The sequence below is a fragment of the Callorhinus ursinus genome, unplaced genomic scaffold (genome assembly GCF_003265705.2).
Source record: "Callorhinus ursinus isolate GAN/ISIS: 27379988/994484 unplaced genomic scaffold, GSC_fseal_2.0 scaffold22, whole genome shotgun sequence".
Lineage (NCBI taxonomy): Eukaryota > Metazoa > Chordata > Mammalia > Carnivora > Otariidae > Callorhinus > Callorhinus ursinus.
This window is the reverse complement of record NW_027397084.1, coordinates 26,459,062-26,471,056: the sequence shown is the minus strand read 5'-3', so window position 1 is coordinate 26,471,056 and position 11,995 is coordinate 26,459,062. Positions and strand designations below refer to the sequence as shown.

Here is an 11,995-nt window from a genome sequence, read left to right as displayed (position 1 = left end):
TGATCCTAATATTCTGTTGAGGATTTTTGCACCTAGGTCCATGAGAAAGAGGTCTGTAATTATGCAATGTCTTTGGTTTTGGTATGGGGTTAATGAGTTAGGAAGTTTTCCTTTATCTTCTATTTTCTGGAAGAGATTGTAGAAAATTGGTGTATCTTCTTTTTTTTTTTTTGGTTTACCCTATTCTTTTATTGATTGTATAGTATTTCATAGTATTCCTAAACATAGATGTTATTAATTTTAGCTACTTTTATTGTGAAATATATTATACATACAGAAAGTACATAGAACAAAGATATAACTTAATAAATAACTATCCAGGGCGCCTGGATGGCTCAGTTGGTTAAGCGACTGCCTTCGGCTCAGGTCATGATCCTGGAGTCCCGGGATCGAGTCCCACATCAGGCTCCCTGCTCAGCGGGGAGTCTGCTTCTCCCTCTGACTCTCTTCCCTCTCGTGCCCTCTATCTCTCATTCTCTCTCTCAAATAAATAAATAAAATCTTTAAAAAAATAAATAAATAACTATCCAGTGAGGGGAACCTGGTTGGCTCAGTTGGGGGAGCGTGTGACTCGATCTTGCAGTCATGAGTTTGAACCCCACATTGGGTTAGGGGTTACTAAAATAAATAAAACTTAAAAAAATAATTATTATGCAGTGAATCCTGTGTAACCACCACCCAGGTCAAAAAAATCGAACTTTGCAAACATCCTTGCTACCACTTCTTTAACCAGTCCTTTCTTTGAGTGGAATTTTATATATCTAATTTTTTTCTATTTTGAACAATGCTACAATATGGTATATCTTCTTCTTTAAATGTTTTGTAGAAATCACCAGTGAACACATATGAGCCTGGTGCTTTCTGTTTTGTAAAGTTGTTAAGTGTTGATTTAATTTCTTTATTTCTTTCCTATTCAGTTGATTTCTTCTTATGAGTTTTGGCAGATTGTGTCTTTCAAGGAATTGATCCCTTCCATCTAAATTGTCAAATTTGTGGACATAGAGTTGTTCATAGTACCCCTTCATTATCTTTTTAAAGTCCATGGGATATGTAGTGATGTCCCCTTTTTCATTTTTGATATTAGTAATTTATGTCTTGTCTCTTTTTTTCTTTGTTGGCCTAGTTAGAAATTTATGATTTTATTGCTCTTTTTTTTTTTTAAAGATTTTATTTATTCATTTGACAGAGAGAGGGAGACAACAAGAGAGGGAACACAAGTAGGGGGAATGGGAGAGGGAGAAGCAGGCTTCCTGCTGAGCAGAGAGCCTGATGTGGGCTCGATCCCAGGACCCTGGGATCACGGCCTGAGCTGAAGGCAGCTGCTTAACTGACTGAGCCACCCAGGCTCCCCTATTGCTCTTTTCAAATAACCTGCTTTTGGTTTGATCAATTTTCTCTATTGATTTACCTGTTTTCAATTTCATTGATATCTACTCTAATTTTTTTAGGATTTTATTTATTTATTTGTGAGAGAAAGTGAGCGAGCAGGAGTGGGGGAAGGCGCGGTGGGCAGAATGAGAGGGAGAAGCAGATTCCCCCCTAAGTGGAGCCTGACTTGGGGCTGGATCCCAGAACCCTGGGATCATGACCTGAGCCAAAGGAAGATGCTTAACTGACTGAGCCACCCAGGCGCCCATGATATCTATTCTAATTTTTATATTTCTTTTCTTCTGCTTACTGTGTATTTAATTTGCTCTTCTGTTTTTTTTAGTTTCCTAAGATGGAAACTTAGATGATTGATTTTAGATTTTTCTTCTTTTCTAATATATGCATTCAAGGCTATAAATTTCCCTCTAAGCACTCTGGGTCTGTGGCTTGTCTGTTCACTTTCTTTTTCTTTCTTTTTAAGATTTTACTTATTTATTTGAGATAGGGAGAGAGGACACACAGCAAGGGAAGGGGCAGAGGGAGAAGCGGACTCCCCACTGAGCAAGGAGCCTGACAGGGGGCTTGATCCCAAGACCGTGGGATCATGACCTGAGCCAAACCAACTGAGCCACCCAGGCGCCCCTTGTCTTTTCATTTTTTTTTTTAAGATTTTATTTATTTATTTATTTATTTATTTGAGAGAGAGAGAGAGAGAGAGAAACAGCATGAGAGGGGAGAGGGTCAGCGGTAGAAGCAGACTTCCCCCCAAGCCAGAAGCCTGATGTGGGACTCGATCCCAGGACTCCAGGATCATGACCTGAGCTGAAGGCAGTCGCTTAACCAACTGAGCTACCCAGGCACCCTGTCTTTTCATTTTCTTAACAGTGTCTTTCACAGAGCAGAAGTTTTAAATTTTCAGTATTGTTCTATTTTGTTTGTTGGGGTTTTTTTGTTTTTGGTTTTTATTTTAATTTTTTTAAGTAATCTCTACATGCCTCGTGGGGCTTGAACTCACGACCCCTAGATTAAGAGTTGCATGCTCTCTGGACTGAGCCAGCCAGACGCCCCCAGAATTGTTCTACTTTCTGAAGGCCTTCCTTCACTTCATCCTACCACATAAAGGTGAATTCTACCAAATATAAGGAAGATATTATACCAATTCTCTACAATCTCTTCCAAAAGATAGAAGCGGAGGGAATACCTCCTAACTCATTGTATGAGGTCAAAATTACCCTAACATCAGGAGTGAACCTTAAGGTAAACTGTGGACTTTGAGTGATAGTGATGTGTCCATGTGGGCTCATCATAGTAACAAATGTACCAGTATGCTGAGGTTGGATGTTGATGATGAGGAAGGCTGTGTATTGGGGGTTGGGGGAGAGGAGGTGGTTGGAGTACATAGGAAATCTGTGGACTTGACAGATCAACTTGCTATGAACCTAAAACTGCTTTATGAAGATAGTTTATTTTTGAAAAGAGGAATTTTGTGTCATGCTTTTCATTTTAGTTTTGTTTTTAATTTGGCTAATTTTTGCCCCTTGGGCACTTGACCAACAAATAATTTAACATTCTAATATTCTATTTTCTCACTTGGTGAGAGGTACTGAGGAAAGGCATAACTAAAATGGTAATTACAGGTACTTTTCTGTATTTTAAATTATTCCTAAATTAGAGCAAAATGCATCCCCTGTCCCCCAATATCTGTGACATTAAGCCTTTTGCGATGGAAAAAAAAAAAGTGAAACCTTTTACTCTAGATCCCAACTAGAATTTAGAACATTCTCTAAGCAAGTAGAAAATCAGGATGGTGTGGGGCTTTCAGGTCCGACCCACCATCTATCTACTTTTCCCCTCCAGGCACGGATAGAGATAAAAAGGCGGAATTCTAGTGCGACTTTGACCGGAGGGCCCCTCGAGCTGGCGATTTCTTTCTTTAGACTGAAAGGTTTGCACTCGCTCCCACCTTTACCTCCGGGAGGGTGTGCCGACCAGCTCTGGAGCAGAGAGGGGAGCTGCCCCCGCTCTGGAGACAGAAGCTGAATCAGCCCCAGTCCGCAACTCTATTTCCTCTGCACCCCGCCAGCCTCAGAACGCGAGCCCGGACCCTTCCCCGCGGCCAGCGGTTGCGGATGGGCGTCGAAGCTCCCGGGTCGCAAGCGGGAAAGGCGCTCAGTGGCCCGCCCTCTCTTCGGCGCCGCTTCCCCGGCAGTGCGACCCAGTAGAGGCCTCAGCCCAGGTCCCCACGCGGCGGTGGCTCTTTCTGTTGCAACGACGGCGGGGGCACGGTGGGGGTGGGATTAGAGGCCCCTTCGGTCACCTGAGGAACGTATCATGATCCCCACCCCACCAGGCAGGGAACCACCATCCCGCAAGAAGGCAGCAAACAGCTCCCTTGGTTCTGGAAGCAGCTGGATGAGCAAATTCAACTTGAATTTAGGCACTTATCGAGGTGTGAATTCAGTGGGAACCCTAATTTTGGAAAATAGACCCTGTAGGGTTTGTCACCTGAGTCAGGGAGGGTGGCATTATCTTATGTAGAATCCCTACAACCAGCCAGTGTCGTCTTCTCATTGAATTTTTAGAAAACTCCTGTGAAGTGGTGTGGGTGTCCCCATTTCACAGAGGAAGAAACTGAGGTCAGGGAGCCACTGTGCTTGGGAACTCGGGTAGATGTGATGCTAGAGCCAGGCATATTATGCTGCACCAGTTTGCCTCTCAAGGACCCATGGGCGCATTTCCAGGAGGAAGGGGATTTCAGGTTCCAACTGCAATCCCTTCCAAGAAAAAACTATCTCCCCATCAGTGAGGATAGTTAACTTCAGCTTCAAGATGATTATAGAATTAACATGTGTTCACGCGATTTCAAAAAAATGAAAATATAACCTAGATATAAATTTATTCCAATTTCTTTCCCAGGGAAAATTGTTTTAAGATTTTATTTATTTGACAGAGATAGCAATCAGGGGGTGGGGGCAGGGAGAACAAGCAGGGGGAGCTGCAGGCAGAGGGAGAGGGAGAAGCAGGCTCCTCACTGAGCAAGGAGCCTGATGCTGGACTCGATCCCAGGATGCTGGGATCATGATCTGAGCCCAAGGCTGGCGCTTAACCGTCTGAACCACCCAGGCACCCCTACCATGTGTTGTTTTGTAGTCTGACTTTTACCCTTAAATTTTATAAAATAGGCACTTCCCTATGTTGTTGTTTTTTTTTAAAAGATTTTATTTATTCATGAGAGAGAGAGAGAGAGAGAGAGAGGCAAAGGGAGAAGCAGGCTCCCAAGGAGCAGGGAGCCCGATGCAGGACCCGATCCCAGGACTCTGGGATCATGACCTGAGCTGAAGGCAGACGCTTAACCATCTGAGCCACCCAGGCGCCCTCCCTATGTTGTTAAGCATATATTTATTATATACTGTTTGTTCTTTTCTGTTTATAAGTTGTCTTTTTTTTTTAAGATTTTTTATTTATTTATTTGAGAGAGAGAGAATGAGAGATAGAGAGCACGAGAGGGAAGAGGGTCAGAGGGAGAAGCAGACTCCCCGCCGAGCAGGGAGCCCGATGCAGGATCTGATCCCAGGACTCCAGGATCATGACCTGAGCCAAAGGCAGTCACTTAACCAACTGAGCCACCCAGGCGCCGTATAAGTTGTCTTTTTATTTCACATTGGTAGGGCAAGGCATAGGGGAATTTTTTTTTTCCATCAAAAGAAGCTTTCTTTGATTGCCTGGGTGGCTCAGTTGGTTAAGCGACTGCCTTCGGCTCAGGTCATGATCCTGGAGTCCTGGGATCGAGTCCCACATCAGGCTCCCTGCTCAGCAGGGAGTCTGCTTCTCCCTCCGGCCCTCTTCCCTCTCATGCTCTCTATCTCTCAAATAAATAAATTAAAAAAAAAAAAAAGAAGCTTTCATTCTAATAAAGCAAAAAGCTATCATTGTTCTTGGTGACAGCATTCAGTGCTATGATCTGGTTCTATTTACCCTCAAATTATATAAACATTGATCTATATATTCTAACAGCACTGCCTTTTAAAAGATGCAAAATTTGGGGGGCACCTGGGTGGTTCAGTCAGTTAAGCTTCTGACTCTTGGTTTCAGCTCATGTCATGATCTCATGGGTCTGAATGAGGTTGGCTTCGTGCTCAGAAGGGAGTCCACTTGAAGATTCTCTCCCTCAGGCACCTGGGTGGCTCAGTTGGCTAAGTGTCTGCCTTCAGCTCAGGTCATGATCCCAGGATGCTGGGATTAAGCCCCGAGTAGGGCTCCCTGCTTCTCCCTCTCCCATTTGTTCTCTCTCAAATAAATAAAATCTTTTAAAAAAAAAAGGTGGGGGGTAACGCCTGGGTGGCTCAGTCGGTTAAGCAGCTACCTTCGGTCCTGGGATCGAGTCCCACATCAGACTCCCTGCTCGGCGGGAAGCCCGCTTCTCCCTCTCTCTCCCTCTGCTTGTGCTCTGTCAAATAAATAAAATCTTAAAAAAAAAAATTCTCTCCCTCCGCCCCTCCCCACACTTGTGCCCATGTGCTTGCTCTCTCTCAAATAAATAAATCTTTTTTAAAAATGCAAATTTTTCATTCTCTTTCTGGAAATTTTTTATGTGCATGTCAGATAGCCATCCAAATTTGTTTTCAAAATACCCAGTGCCTTGTCACTGTTTTGAAATAATTTTTATTATATACCATACCATTTTATATATATGTTTATGTTTGTTTTATTTCTGGACTTCCTCTTCGATTCCACAAAGACAAGGAAACTGACATGAACTCAAATTTTCAAAAGATCACTCCGGCCCCTGTAAGGAAAATAAATGTTAAAGGGGAAATATTTTGAAAAGTTATAACTTAAGCAGCTGTAAGACCATTTGGAAGCTATTACAGAGGCAAGGGATAGTGATGGCTTGGACTACTAGTTTCTTAGCAGTGCAGGCCATAAAAAGTAGTTCTATTTCAGATATATTTTGAAGGTAGAGCTGACAGGATTTGTTTATACGTGTAAAATATGATACAAAGAGAAGAGTCAACCAGGTGAATGGTTGTGGCCTTTACTGAAAGGGAGAATACTAAGGAAGGGGAGATGTGGGAACTAGGTTAAATGAGAGATACCTATTATAGTGCAGGTGTCAGGTGGGGAGTTGGATATAGTAAATATTTTTCTTCTCTATGATTCTTTGTAGTTTAATACAAATAAAGTTGCAAAAGAAAAAAGCAATCTCTAAGGAGAATAAAGTTTGTGATCTTTGAACTAGGAATTCTACATCTGAGGTTTTTTTTCCCCCTGAGGTTCTTTTTTTAATGGAAATATTTATAACATGAAAACAAGTTTATGTATGCAGATAGTAATAGCTGATATTTATTATTGAGTGTTTTTTACTTCGTTGGCACAATTAAGGGCTTTATATGTATTAACTCATTTAAACATCACAGTTCTAGGATCAAGGTACTATTATTATCATCCCCGTTGTACAGATGAAAAATGAAGGACTGAGAGGTTAGACATCTTGCCCAAGGTCACACACAGCTAGTTAGTGGTGGTGGAGGAGGGAGTGTAGAAAGGGAGATAAGAAAGGGAGTAAAGCAGGTTCCCTAATTCAGAGCAACTAGTTATTGTTGACGGCCTAATGTAGACAGTCTAAACGTGCCAGTGCATCATGGTGTATAATGCTAATTGAATTAGGAAAATACTACGAGCCGGAAATTGTCCTGAGCTCCTTGCATGCATTCAATTAATTTAATCTCTCCAGCAATCCTACAAGTACTACTATTTTTATTGGTTCACATTTTACAGATGAGGAAATCGAGGAACAAAGAAGATACGATAAGCAGCTCAGAATCAGAAATCCAGTAAGTGGCAAAGCTGGAGCTGAAATCCATAGTTCTCTATTCCTTCCATAAACATTTTGTGCCAGGCGCAGTACTCTGTGCTAGGAATAGCTAGAGAAAGAAGACGTGGTCCCCGTTGTCAATGAATTTGAGCAAACAAAAGCAGATCGAACCGTTCTTTCGCTCACTTTGCCTTCGGAGGTCCCAACTGAGCCTGTGAGTCTTGCCTGTGTCACGCTTCTTTACGCTGAAGGGGCGGCGCTCCGCCGGCGCCTGCGGGCAGAGGGGAACCCAGCGGTTGGAAAGCCGCCCCAGCCTTCCAGAGCACCAGATCCGGCCGCTCGGACGGGTCCTCGCCGCCAGCGTCGGGGTCCCCAGGGCCGCCCCTGGCGGCGGGCGCGTGCGCTGAGCTGCCCTCGGGGAAGCCTCCCGACAGCGCGCAGCCCGAGGGAGCGGCGCGCCCTGTCGCCGAATCCTGGCCCCGTGGCGCGGCGGGATCTCGCCTGCAGCCCCCCGCTGCGGGATTGGGCCGCTCCCCAGCACCGCCCTAGCCTACCGCGCCGAAACGCGTCCGGCCGCTCCCAGGGCTTCTCAGTTTCCCGCGGGCTGTGGCTTACAGCTTCCTCCGGGCCGTGACGGCGGCCTCGCCCAGGAGGACGGGGAGGATTTACCTGTAAGGCCCAGGACGCATCGATCTGCGCATTTTCCCCGACTGGTTTCAAGAGGAGCACCTGCAACGCCAGTGGTGTTTGACCTACCCCTAGAGCAGGCGGCAGATCTTTGGTGAGTGCTTGGATGGGGTCGCCCCCCACCAGGCCTCCTCAGGCGCTCTCCCTCTCCTCCGGCCACCTTTGGTATTATCGCTCAGCCGGGTCGGGCCTATCCACTCCGTGCCCCCAACTCGCCGCGCGCACAACCCGGGCACCAAATTCCACACTTCTAGCAATGGACCGAGCTCCTGCTGCAAGCGCAAATTCTGGACCCCAAGGTTACGGCTAGGATCTCCATCTTCCGACCGCCCTCAAGGAAAAGGTTTAAACCATTATGCTCTGCAGAAGAAGGCCAACTTCTCATCCTTGAGTCGCCTGAGGATAGGAGGGACCGCTAGAGGTCCCGGGCGGCTGGGCGAGTCCGAGTACTAGGGCGGGGTGGGGATGGATCCAGGCACGGGCCTGGATGGGGAGCGCAGTTTGCCTTTCCGCAAGGCCTCGGGAGCTTTCTAGAGCCCGAGTCCTGCCCACTCTGTATGGAGAAATCGCAGTCCTTCGGGCCCTCAAGATTTTAGCGAGGTTAGACGGAGGGGGAGAAATCGGTGTCACCCTCTGCATCCCCTGTACCCGCCTAACTTCAAAGGGTTCCCAACACACGCCCAACTTAGCCCCAAGAAAAAAGAGCAGGGCAGGCTCCCTCTGGTTCCACTTATGATGGTTCCAGGATTGTGGGTGGCCCTGTGAACTACTGAAAATCCAGTTGTTTTTCCTTCCAGAGGCAGAGAAGAAGCTGATGGAATCCATGAGGATCACTATATTAGCTGCTGGTGAGAAAACCCTAGGATGTCGGGGCCTTTCCTTAATCTGAATGCTCACCTCAACACAAAGCGAGGGTGGGTGGGCCGTGTGGGTGCACAAGTGTGGGCACTAAGAGGTCTAGAATCAGTTTGGAGTTCTGTCACAGATTGTGCCTGTCCTGCTTTGGTGGGGATCATTGGCCCTCTCCTCTTTCTGAGTTCTTGGCTGAGACTCTTGTAATAAAAGATTTGTTGAGAACGCTATCCAGGGAAAAATAAGCAACACTTCCCACCCCCTTAGGATTCAGGCTTAAATGCAATTTTAATAGGGAAAGAGAAGGAATGTAAGCCTCTTAGGGGAGCGTTAAGTCATTTTTAGGGAAGATGAATGGGCACTTCAAAGAATAGATGGGAGGTATGATAATTTGTGACAGTTTGTCTGGGTGTCATGTCCGTTTTTATCAGTCTTACCTGGTTGAGGAACCCTGAAAAGAGGGGATTTATGCCAGTTGAGTTCCAGGCAGAAAAGAGGAGTTCAGAGAAAGACTCTCCCCGCATTTGCTGTTTTTCAAGCACCTACAGCTCAAAATATATCAAGGCAGCTTATTTGGGGATGGCATGTACTGAGCTCCTGCAGTCATTTTGGAGTGTCATTCTGTTATCTTTCATTTGTTATTAATAGAAACTTGTTTTAAAGATCACAAATGGGGGAGGGGTGCTTGGGTGGCTCAGTCGTTAAGTGTCTTCTGCCTTTGGCTTCCGCCTTTGGCTCGGGTCATGATCCCAGAGTCCTGGGATCCAGCCCCACATGGGATTCCCTGCTCAGTGGGGAGAGTCTGCTTCTCTCTCTCCCTCTGCTGCTCCCCCTGCTTGTGCACGCTGGCGCATGTACTGTCAAATAACTAAATAAATAATTTTTTTTTAAAAGATCACAAAAATACAATTGCACTTCTTTAATACTGAGTGAGAAGATAACTCTTGTTTTGCCAACATACTTATTAGCACGGATATTTTGGACTGCAGTTCTTCATGAAGTATATAATGTAATGTAATTTTAGAACATTTCCATTACCACCAAAAGGAAACTTACTGCCCATCTGCAGTCACTCCGAGCTCTATCCACAGGCAATCTTTCCATCTCCATAAAGATTTTATATAAAAAAATTTTATATAAAAAAGATTTTATATATCATATAATACTTACCTTTCTGTGTCTGGCTTCTTTCATTTAGTGTAATGTTTTCAGGGTTCATCCCTGCTATGGCATGCAACAGTATTTCCTTCCTTTTAATTGCCAACTAGTGTTTCGTTATATGGATATAGTACATTTTGTTTATACATTAATTAATGGACATTTGGGTTGTTGTCATTTGGATGTCATGAGAAAATGAACATTTACTTATAAGATTTTGTTTTCATTTCTCTTGGGTAGATATCCGGGAATGGTCATGAAGAAACAGGCAAACATTCCCAAGGTGGCTTTTGACATTCCCACCAGAAGTGTATGAGTGTTCTAGTTTTCTCCACATCATCAGTACTTGTAATTGTCTTTTAAGATTTTATTTATTTATTTGAGAGAGAGGGAGAGATAGCAAGAGAGAGCAAGAGTGGGGAGGAGAGGGAGAAGCAGGCTCCCCGCCAAGCAGGGAGCTCGAGGATATGGGGCTCCATCCCAGGACCCTGGGATCATGACCTGAGTGTAAGGCAGACATTTAACTGACTGAGCCACCCAGGCGCCACTGTAATTGTCTTTTTGGTTATAGACCTTCTTGGTGCCATAGTGCTATTTTGTGCTTTTAATTTGCTTTTCCTTAATAACTAATGATATAGAGGATCTTTTTATGTGCTTATTGACCACCAATATGGTGAAAGATCTATTAATATCGTTTATCCATTTTTTTCTTTTATCTACTTCTAATTGGTTGTCTTAATGAGTTGTAAGATATATATATATATGTATATATCCTTTGTAGAACATATGATTTGCAAGTAATTTCTCCTGCCTCTTCACTTTGTTGATGGTGTCTTTTTTAAAGCACAAAGTTTAATTTTGGTGAACTCCAACTTACCAACTTTTTATCACTTTTGCTTTTGGTATTATGTCTAAAAATAATCTTTGCCTAAGGGTGCCTGACTGGTTCAGTTGGTAGAGCATGTGACTCTTGATCTCAGGGTTGTTGAGTTTGAGCCCCATGTTGGGCTTAGAGCTTACTTTAAAAAAAAATATATATATTTGCCTAAACGAATGTCATGGAAGTTTACTTTTATGTTTTCTTTTTTTTTTTAAGATTTTATTTATTTATTTGAGAGAGAGAGAATGAGAGATAGAGAGCACGAGAGGGAAGAGGGTCAGAGGGAGAAGCAGACTCCCCGCCGAGCAGGGAGCCCGATGTGGGACTTGATCCCAGGACTCCAGGATCATGACCTGAGCCGAAGGCAGTCGCTTAACAAACTGAGCCACCCAGGCGCCCTACTTTTATGTTTTCTAAGAGTTTTTATAGTTTTAGCTCTTACATTCATGTCTACAGTCTTTTTCCAAATTAATTTTTGTGTATATTTTAAGTTAAGGTAAGGGTCTAAATTCATATTTTGAGTTTTCTAATCTATGCACGAAATACCTTCATTTATTTAGATATTTAAATTTTTTATTTTATTTTATTTATTTAATTTATTTATTTATTTTTAAGATTTTATTTATTTATTTGAGAGAGAGAGAAAATGAGAGATAGAGAGCACAAGAGGGAAGAGGGTCAGAGGCAGAAGCAGACTCCCCGCTGAGCAGGGAGCCCGATGCGGGACTCGATCTGGGACTCCAGGATCATGACCTGAGCCGAGAGCAGTCTCTTAACCAACTGAGCCACCCAGGTGCCCTAGATATTTAAATTTTTTAAAAGATTTTGTTTATCTGACGGGGAGAGAGAGAGAACAAGCAAGGGGAGCTGCAGAGGAAGAGGGAGAAGCAGGCCTCCCACCGAGCAGGAAGCCCAACATGGGGCTTGATCCCAGGACCCTGGGATCATGATCTGAGCCACCCAGGCACGCCTAGATATTTAATTTCTTTAAGCAATGTTTTGTAGTTTTCAGTATACAAGTCCTGCACTTACTAAATTTATTCCTGAATATCTTTTAGTGCTCTTATGACCGGAATTTTCTTAATTTCATTTTTAGGTTGTTTGTTGCTAGTATATAGAAATACAATTGACTTTTGTCCATATCGATCTTGCATCTGTAACCTTATTGAACTCACTTTTTATAGTAGGGTGTGTGTGTGTGTGTGTGTGTGTGTGTGTGTGTGTGTGTGTGTGTG

At 43.9% G+C, this 11,995-nt stretch overlaps 1 protein-coding gene across 1 annotated transcript in view; it reads left to right on the top strand.

The window, feature by feature from the left end:
- The first annotated feature begins 7,220 nt into the window (after positions 1–7,220).
- Positions 7,221–11,995, top strand: part of OOEP (oocyte expressed protein) — a 43,029-nt gene continuing 38,254 nt past the window's right edge. Inside the window, exons 1-2 of the transcript XR_012381952.1 lie at positions 7,221–7,964; positions 8,668–8,718. The gene's annotated coding sequence lies outside the window, so the exon portion shown is untranslated. The remainder of the gene's footprint in view (positions 7,965–8,667; positions 8,719–11,995) is intronic.